At 50.4% G+C, this 9322-nt stretch overlaps 1 non-coding gene across 1 annotated transcript; it reads left to right on the top strand.

The window, feature by feature from the left end:
• Positions 1–2982: 2982 nt before the first annotated feature.
• On the top strand, positions 2983–3089 carry LOC112589146 (U6 spliceosomal RNA). The gene has a single exon (XR_003113321.1). It is a non-coding gene; the product is annotated as a U6 spliceosomal RNA (small nuclear RNA).
• The last annotated feature ends 6233 nt before the right edge of the window (positions 3090–9322 follow it).

Below are 9322 nucleotides of genomic sequence, written 5' to 3'. Positions count from 1 at the left end.
GAGCTTGCATGTCCCTATGATGTACAGAACGCCGGGGGTTTCAGCCCTTGGCAGGTTCTACCATGCCGGAGTGGTTTGTACAGAGGGGCCAAACTAAGAGCGTCCATAATACTCCTGGATGGACAGCTGCCTCCAGGTTTTAACCAGGGTCTGGAGGGTCTCATTCGTTGGGCCCAAAGGATCTTACAGCGCGGGTAGAGCGGGCTCGTTAGCCGGGTGAAGGCAACCGTTCTAGGGTAAGGAAAGCCCTGACTGCAAACCCGTTCTTGTCAGGACGTATAACCTGACACAATTGAGAGGGGCCAGGGTGTTTCGGCACTCTGGTACAGGGGATTCACGCAACCCCGGCAGACCCAAGCCTATCATACCATAACCCTAGGTCATGTCTCTGGGGCCGGTGGTCTTGCCTTAATTGGCCGGACGGCGAAGCGGGTCCTCTATAAAAGACCACGTAATCCTACGGTTGAGGCATACCACGCTTAGGGGATGAATGGCAGGTGCGTGACCTGTCGCGAGTGGTTCCTCACCTTGGGCACCTGGCGGACCCAAGGGACAAGCTAGCCTTACCCCGGGTAATGCGGGGGCTCTACTCGGGATCGATGCCCACTTCCCGCCGAACTCGTGGGACGAAAATGAGATCTCCACAAATTAAAAAACCAAATTTCTCCGAGTCTTCGGACTCAAAGCCCCGAAAAGGTGGGTGTAGCAACCCGCCTCAGGGCTCACCACCTGCTTCGGCTGGTGATTTTCTAGAGGAAGAGAGAGGAGAGAATAGGATGGGCAGAGATCTGCCGGCGGGTGCCATCTCCCCAGGGGGAGGGCCATCAACAGAGGGTAGTCCATCCCCCTCAACGACTACGGGCGACAATAGTCGGGATTACCGTCCTCACCGGAGGACAGGTAGGGTGAGCTCTTCGCGAAGGGTTACAAGAGCGGCTACCCAACGTGGGACAGGCATGTCCATGGGGTCCGGGGTACCCGTGGGCCAGGGGACTCCGATACCAGGGGCCAGCAAGCCCGGCCCCCTTTGCTCAAAGAGGACGCAGAGGGAGTCTGCCCCCAACAACAGTAAGGGGGCACTTGGGGCCGACCTGGGGAAGGACGCAGGGACTGGGAAGAGAGAGGCGGCGTCGGGGACGAGGATCGCGGGGCCAGTCGTCGTCACCGACGTCCTCCTCTCGCAGGGATTTAAGTCCCAGGCCTGGATTGCAGGGGGAAAAGCGTTGCTGCAGCCACCAGGGGCCGCCAAGGTGAGCGGCACCGAAACAAGGACAGCTGACAACAAAACCGTGGGGACGAAGAGGGCAAAAGTCTCTACAAGCGGCGGGTCTACATCAGCGGTGAAGTTAGTGGAAGGACCAGTCCCGGAATTGATTCCAGCCGATAAGAAGAGGGGGAGACCTGCCACAACTCGTGAGGAGGTAGGTTTGAAGGAGAAGAGGGAAAAGGCGCAACAGAAGAGGAAAGAGGAGAACCTTAGGAGGTTGGAAAAAGAGGCGTGAAGCCTCCTCGAAAGGAGGCGCATCACAGATCGGCCGCAGATCGGCCTGTAGGCTGACGCACTACCGGGCTCCTTGCCCTCCTTCGGGAGGAGGGCCAATTTAACCCTCCTCCACTCTGGGGGGAAAACTCCCTCCCTGAGGCATCCTGTCATGACCCTGCATGTGGCTGTGGACAGGTCCCCTTCTGCCAACGCGAGAGCCTAAGCGCGGCCCGGAATCGCATCGGGGCCAGGGGCTTTGCCCTTACCGCCGAGCTTCCTCCGGGCCCTGGCGAGCTCCTCTGGAGTGACCTCCAGGCCCTCGTTCCAGTCTCCCTCCCCCATTTCTGGAGAAGGGATCACGGGAGGGCCCCCTTCCGTTCTCGGAAAGAGGGCGTCCAGGAGCCCATCGAGGGCCTGGGGGTCCAACGTCTTCGTTTACGGGGGCGCCCAAGGACGGATCTTCCCCATCGTCCTTTTGTATGGGCGCCCCCACGGATCGTCATCCAGGGAGCTCACCAATTGCTCTCAGGCTTCCCGCTTGGCCTTTTTAATGGCTCTCTTGAGGACTACCCTGGCGGCAAGGTAGTCCTCTTTTGCCCTTGTGGCATCCCCGTCTTGTCGCCGGGCCCGCGTATACGCCCTTCTGGCGCGGCCAGAGTCACTGCAAAGTCTCGCTATTTCCTCTGACCACCAATACGCGGCTCGGCGCCGACGGGGATGAGAACGGGGCATCGCGGCGTCGCATGCCGACGCCATTATCCCCGTTATCTCCCCGGCCCCTTCCAAGGGGCCGGGGTCCCACTCACCTGGCTCTATGTGCCAGGTGGCCACAAGGACAGCAGCCCTGAACCTGCCCACGTCTAGTCGACCGAGGGCCCATCTTTTGGGGAGAGGAATGTTCCTCTCCCCAGGGCGGCGGGCCGACACCTGTTTTGGTTTGGGGAGGTGGAGGGCCCAGACTATATATCTATGGTCAGATAATGTCTCGCCCGGGGCCGGGGGGTTGGGGAGGGAATGCGGGAGCAGTTCCCCTAACTCCCCTCCTCACGGTCCGACAGGTAGACATCCCGCAGGGGTTTTAGTCGGTAAGAGTCCGACATAACCCCCGCCCCGCCCCAAGGGGGCGGGGGTATCTATGATGGATTTCCCCTGCGTGAACAAAAAAAAAGGGGTCATGTGCGGGAGCGAGGAGGTATGGGGAGAAACGGCCTCCTGCCGCAGCGTGCTGTCGCGGAAGGAGGTCGCCGAATGGGAACGTCGCCCCGGAGACCGCCGCAGGCAGCGGCGGGGAGGCAGGCGCTCACCAGGTTTGGGCAGCGGGCCCGAGGGAGCGCCGGCCGAGGAGGAGGACAGGCCACCGGTTCGACAGAGGCCGCCTCGGGCCCGATTCGGACGCGCAGCGGAAGGGGGATGACGGGTGCGCGTAACACCCACCTGCCTCCCCATTAAAGCGTCGGTTAGGGAAGGATAGAGGGGGGAGTGGGAGCCCGGGTGGGGCTGTACTTGCTTCGGCAGTACATATACCAAAATCGGAACGATACCAAGAAGATTAGCATGGCCCTTGCGCAAGGATGACACGCAAAATCGTGAAGTGTTCTACATTTTTGGCCAAAGAAGAACAGGTGGCCACTCATCGGAGGAAAAGAGACCCCGACTATTAACGGTCGGAAGAGCAGTCTCCGCCGGGGGACTAGCTCCGTGAGCCCTCGGGTGGAGGAAGGGCGGCCACGCAACGGGGGACCCGTACCCCCATCTGACGGGAAACGCCCTCTGTACCGGGAGGGTGGCGAGGTGAGCTCCCGGTGTTAAGAGGAGCGGCCACCCAACGGGGGAGCTGAGGAAGCCCGGGAAGCGGGACCAGGAGCTCCGGTCAAAACGTTGGGGACCGGACAGCCAGGCCCCTCTCTAGCAAGAGAAGGGGCATATGTGCAAAGGGGGGAAGTATCGCAAGCGCGGACGCGATAGGGACCAGGGCTGCCGGGAAACCTAAGGTCCTGGAGGACGTAATCCTCTCCCAGGGTTCGAGAATTTGCGTGAGGAGAGAGGGAGAGATAGAGTGGGCGTGAGACCCTAGGAGTGGGAAATTTGTATCTACCCACAGGAATGGCGAGGGGGTAACCACTGGCAGCATTTTCACCTGCAAGACCAAGATGGACGGGGACGAGACCAGCAGCATGGCAACCCTGGGGAAAAGGCGCAGGGAACAGACGAGTGGAAGCTCGGTCGTGTCCGTACAGACAAGACCGAAACTCGTCCCAGTATCTGAGTTGGTCAAGAAAGAAAGAAGGGGTAGGCCACTAACAACTTACAAAAGTGTAGGACTCCGCCAGAAGGAGGCGGATATCTTCCGGAAGAAAGTGGAGGCGGAAGATATTCTGGAGAGGGAGGCGGAGGACCTCCTCGGCAGGGGCATTGTTGAGGGACAAGCGCCCTGTCTAGGAGATATTCAAGGACTGCAACGAGGGCCTTGCTGAGGGAGGCTGGATCGGCGGAACTAGCCTCGGAGGCTGGTCGGGCGTTTGGCGCGGTGAGGCTTGTGGCGCGGAGGTCTCGTACTTTGAAGGGGACCTTCGTGGCGCTACTCAACTGCGCCGTGGCCACCCCCGAGGCGGTTCTGGCGACCCTCCTTGCGAGAATGGTGGCGCAAGACGGGGAGGGAGGAGCCACGACGGAGGTGAAGCGGGAAATAGAGGGGCTGAGGGACGAGCTCAGGGTGTTGAGGCCTGAGAACATGAGGCTCTTGAAGGAGCAAGGCGCGGCTAAATCGGCTGCGGCTGATCCAGCCCTCACTGCAGCTCCGCCATCCTCAGCAAAGGGAAGGGCTTGCGATTAAGCAATGGCGAGCGGCTGCTCCTCGGCAGAGTCGGCTATACCGGCTCAGCCCATGAGGAAGAAAAGTCGGCTGATAAAGAAGAGACGGGCCGTTAGAGACCCGATCCTCGAATCGTCTGGTACAGAGGAGGAAAGGAGAGAGGAGGGGAAGGTCTACGACGATAGGATGGACCTATTTAGGAGGAAGGAGGCCACCGCCCCTGTAGCGATCTGCAGACTCGAGGTACAAGGGGCACGCAGGGAATTGGATGATTCCCTGGCTATAAGGGATCTTAATCTGCAAGGAAGGGCGGAATATAAAATGCTGACGCAGCAGATCTTTCTACTGACGGATGCGCGGGAAGACCTGGATAAGGAGAGCGAGAGGCACAGTCAACTCTCACGAGAGCTCCGGAGGTTTTTGGTTGCGAGAGCGGCAGTAATGGGAGAAAGAAGTGTGGAGAAAAAAACCCCGGGATCGACATTGCGGGCCTCGGTCCTCGACCCGGCACTCCTCTTGGTCGGAAAGGTGACTGCCGATCCGGCGAAGAACGGGGGCAGAGGGAATGCGAGGCGGGCATCGGGGATCCCGGAGTCTAAATCCTAGAAGAGGAAAAAGAAGAGAAATAGGAACAAGGAGAAGGAGAAACAGGTGGAGGCCGTCCGGAGAGTGGATGCAGCCAAACCGGGGCCAGCGGCACTGGGGAGTGGTAACCCCCGAAAGGAGGGGGAAATTACTTATGTACGGGCAGTTGCCCGTGCGAAAGCAGAGGGGGGACCACCGGCGGTAACTTCCGTCGGGAGTTACGCGGTCATTGTCGGCATTGATGTAACATTTGGGGTTGTTTTTTTCAATTGATTGTCAATCCCGCCAAAACTACTCAATACATCACTATTTTAAATCGAAAAGCCTTTTCTTGGTCTTTGCCGAGCATTAACCCTTTTCCCGGGAATCCTAATACGAAAGATCCACTCCCAACTCCGACTGTAATAACCAGAGCTGTCGGACTCGTAGGCGATCGAGTCGTCTCGCTGTCGCTACCAATACCGTTCGTGTTGGTGGGCACGAGAATCGTGCCTGGCGCCCAACAACTTTGATTGAGTAAAATTTTGTGAAGAGGCGGAGGGTGACTGACAGGTCGTCAGGAATTTTTGCCCGCTTCCTAAGCGCTAGGAGCAGTCACAACGGAAGACAATGTTCTGTGTTTGGTGGGATCAGAGAGGTGTGATCTATTATGAGCTACTAAAACCTACCGTTAACACTGAGCGCTACAGACAACAAATGATCGATTTGAATCAAGCTTTGCGTGAAAAACGACCAGAATATCAAAGAAGGCAACACAAAGTGGTTTTGCTTCATGATAATGCACCATCACACACAACCAAACTGATCAAGGAAACGATTGAGGCGTTTAGTTGGGAAATACTTTCGCATGCGGCTTACTCACCAGACTTGGCTCTATTCGATTATTACTTATTTGCATCGGTGGGACACGCACTTGCTGAGCAACGCTTCACTTTTTACGAAAATGTACGAAAATGGCTCGATGACTGGTTTGCCTCAAAAGAACAACAGTTTTTTTTGACGTGGCATCCACAAATTGTCAGACAGGTGGGAAATATGTACAGGGTGTTATAAAAGTCCGGCAAGAGCAGAATAACTCGATAAATATGAGTCCTAGAAAAAATGCGAAGTTCTGAGTTTTTATGATTTTTTCCTGGCTATCAGACGGTGATCTTGGATTTGACCTTGACAATGACCTTGAAGGCCATTTCAAGGTCAGATCAATTTTTTTAAATGGGATCCCATACTTTTGACCCCAGAAATGAAAAAAGCGGAAAATTTTACGTTCGGGTACCTCTGAAGGTCACATAAAGGTCTAAGCTTATTTTAGGCTGAAAACGCAAATATCTTCGAAAATGCACCTGCTAGGGAGCAATGTTACGCATAAGAATAAGAATGTAGAGGTCAACGAGGGACATTCAGCCGCGACCTTGCCCTTATTCTCAAGGTCATGAGTTAAGATTATTATTAAGGTCAAACCGGATTTTTTAGGACTGAGAATCCATACTTTTGACCTAAAAGTGTCAAGATTGAAAAATTTTACGTTCGGATATGACGTTTTCAACCTTGACCTTGTTCTTAAGGTTATGTGTCAGTCATATCAAGGTCAATTAATTTTTTTAGGCTGGAAACACACTTTTACCCTCCCCCCATAATGTGAAGAGTGAGATTTTACGTTAAGTACGAGGTCACACTCCGATTGTTGGTAATTCATCAATATCGGGCGCCATTTTGGATCGGTCATGTTGAATTTGTAAAATCCAACGTCGGATTCGATTTTAGAAATGACTTCAAAAACTCCTTAAACGAGATCCAATTTTTGTTATTCTTAAATATCGGCCGCTATCTTGAATCGGCCATCTTGAATTTGCAAAATCCGACGTCGGATTCGGTTCCCTCGTTGACCTCTACATTCTTATTCTTACGCGCAGCATTGCTCCCTAGCAGGTGCATTTTCGAAGATATTCGCGTTTTCAGCCTAAAACAAGCTTAGACCTTTATGTGACCTTCAGAGGTCAAATTTGGCAGTGTTCAAGGTCATACCCGAACGTAGAATTTTCCGCTCTTTTCATTTCTGGGGTCAAAAGTATGGAGTCCCATTTAAAAAAATTGACCAGACCTTGAAATAACCTTCAAGGTCATTGTCAAGGTCAAATCCAAGATCACCGTCAGATAGCCAGGGAAAAAGCATAAAAACCCAGTACTTCGCATTTTTTCTAGGACTCATATTTTTCGAGTTATTCTGCGCTTCCCGGACTTTTATAACACCCTGTATAGCTAGCAATGGGCAATACTTCAAATAAAATATTTTTTATCATTTTCATACAATAAACGTGTATTTTCTATACAAAAATTCCGGTTTCATATTTACATACCTGGTATACAAAGTGTTTAAACAGAAAAACATAGTAAAATATCAAAACCACAACAAAATACGAAAAATATGAAAAATAATATAAGTTAGAAAAAATAATATTGCAAAATATTATTTAATTACAAAAAAGACAAAAATATACTAAACATTTTAGCACATGACGAAATCATTAGAATAAAAGGAGATAAGTATTACCGTCATTAATACAGCCAGTTCACACGATTGACTTTAATCTGTTATTTTCATCTGAGTACTGACTTGATATGCTGTCACCTATATTAGGATTTTACGTTGAACTATGGAATTCATAAATAATCCAGCAATATATGTTACATATATATATATATATTACATATATACAGGGTGTGCCAAAAGAAGCGGGACGGTCGAATATTTCGCGAAATTTACATCGGATCGAAAAATTGAAAAACACGTGTTCAATATTTTTCAAAAATCTATCGAACGACACCAAATACGACCCCCCACCCCCACCCCCTGGGGGTGGGGCGGGGGGCAACTTTGAAATCTTAAATGGGAACCCCCATTTTTTATTGCAGATTTGGATTCCTCATGAAAAAATAAGTTACTTTTATTCGGGACATTTTTTTCGAATTGTTGATAGATGGCGCTGTAATCGCAGAAAAACAAATACAGATCAGAAGTCTGCAAACGGTCAAATTTGTCGGGACATACGCTTCGGAACACAAAATTAGTATTTTTGAAAAGGCTATCTAATGATGCTACAGTAGACCGATAGATGGCGCTCTAATTGCAAAAACAATTCTTTCTCGCAAGTGAAAGTATTTCTACAGCTAATATGAGGTTAACGTCTTTCGTTGATTTTGTATCTGACTTTATTAAAAAACTACGTTTAGCATAACCCAGGAACAACGACGTGGACGTAGTAATTTTTTGTTCCCTTCGGGGTGCTTGTTTTTAGTGAGTCCCCTTGCCTCTCGCTTATCGGGGTGCTTGTTTTTAGAGAGTCCCCTTGCCTCTCATGATTGCCGCCAATAACTTTACTGTAGTAAATGCTCAAATTGTGCACCGTTTACTTCCTGGCAGTAAGCTAATCGATGGTAAACAGCTTCGATGGAATTTTTTAAGTATTCTGCAGGTATTTGGGCAGCTACATCAATTATTCTTTGACGCAGTTCATCTAAATTTTGAGGTTTCGTTTCGTAAACCCGATTTTTTAAATAACCCCACAAGAAAAAATCAAGTGGAGTTAAATCTGGTGACCTGGCAGGCCATTCGATCGGACCTCTTCGTCCAATCCAACGATCAGGAAAATGTTCATCTAAATAATTACGAACGTTCCGTCCGTAATGAGGTGCAGCACCATCTTGCTGAAACCAAACCTGCTCCAAGTTATCGCCAGCAATCTCCCTTATTGTTGGAATTATTTCATTTCGAAGCATGTTTTCATACCTTTGAGCAGTAAGATTACCATCGATAAAGAATGGCCCAATCAAATGATTATTTATTATTCCAGCCCAAACGTTTAATTTCTGTGGGTATTGGGTTTTGCTCTCTCGCATCCAATGTGGATTCTCGTCTGCCCAATACCTGCAATTATGCCGATTACAAGTACCATTCAATTGAAATGTTGCTTCATCTGAGAATACAATGTTGTAAAGAAAGTCTGGATCTTGATCTATTCTAAGTATCATGTCCTCACAAAATTCTAAACGTCGGTCGGGATCATCTTCATTTATCTCATGAACAAGTGTCATTTTGTAAGGATGCAATTTATTACTTTTCAAAATCCTGCGGACTGAAGATGTACCAATTTCTTGAGCTTGGGCAGTTCTACGAAGACTACTGTGAGGATTTTCCGTAAATGATAATAAAACATTCAACGCTTTTTCTTCGTTTGTTGCTGACTTTGGTCTTCCTAATTTAGCTCGATCTTTCATAGAGCCTGTAGCTTCAAATCTTCTAACCGTTCTCTCCACAATCAATTTGGAGATAGGATCCATTCCAATTCGAAAAGTATCATTGAAAATATCTCTTGCTTCCGAGTATGACCTTTTCCTATCATCCCAGCCTACCATCGTTAGTAATGACATTCTTTCTTGTTCATTAA

Source organism: Harpegnathos saltator, unplaced genomic scaffold (genome assembly GCF_003227715.2).
Source record: "Harpegnathos saltator strain DR-91 unplaced genomic scaffold, Hsal_v8.6 scaffold112, whole genome shotgun sequence".
In the NCBI taxonomy this organism is placed as follows: domain Eukaryota; kingdom Metazoa; phylum Arthropoda; class Insecta; order Hymenoptera; family Formicidae; genus Harpegnathos; species Harpegnathos saltator.
This window is presented reverse-complemented; position numbering and strand designations above follow the sequence as displayed.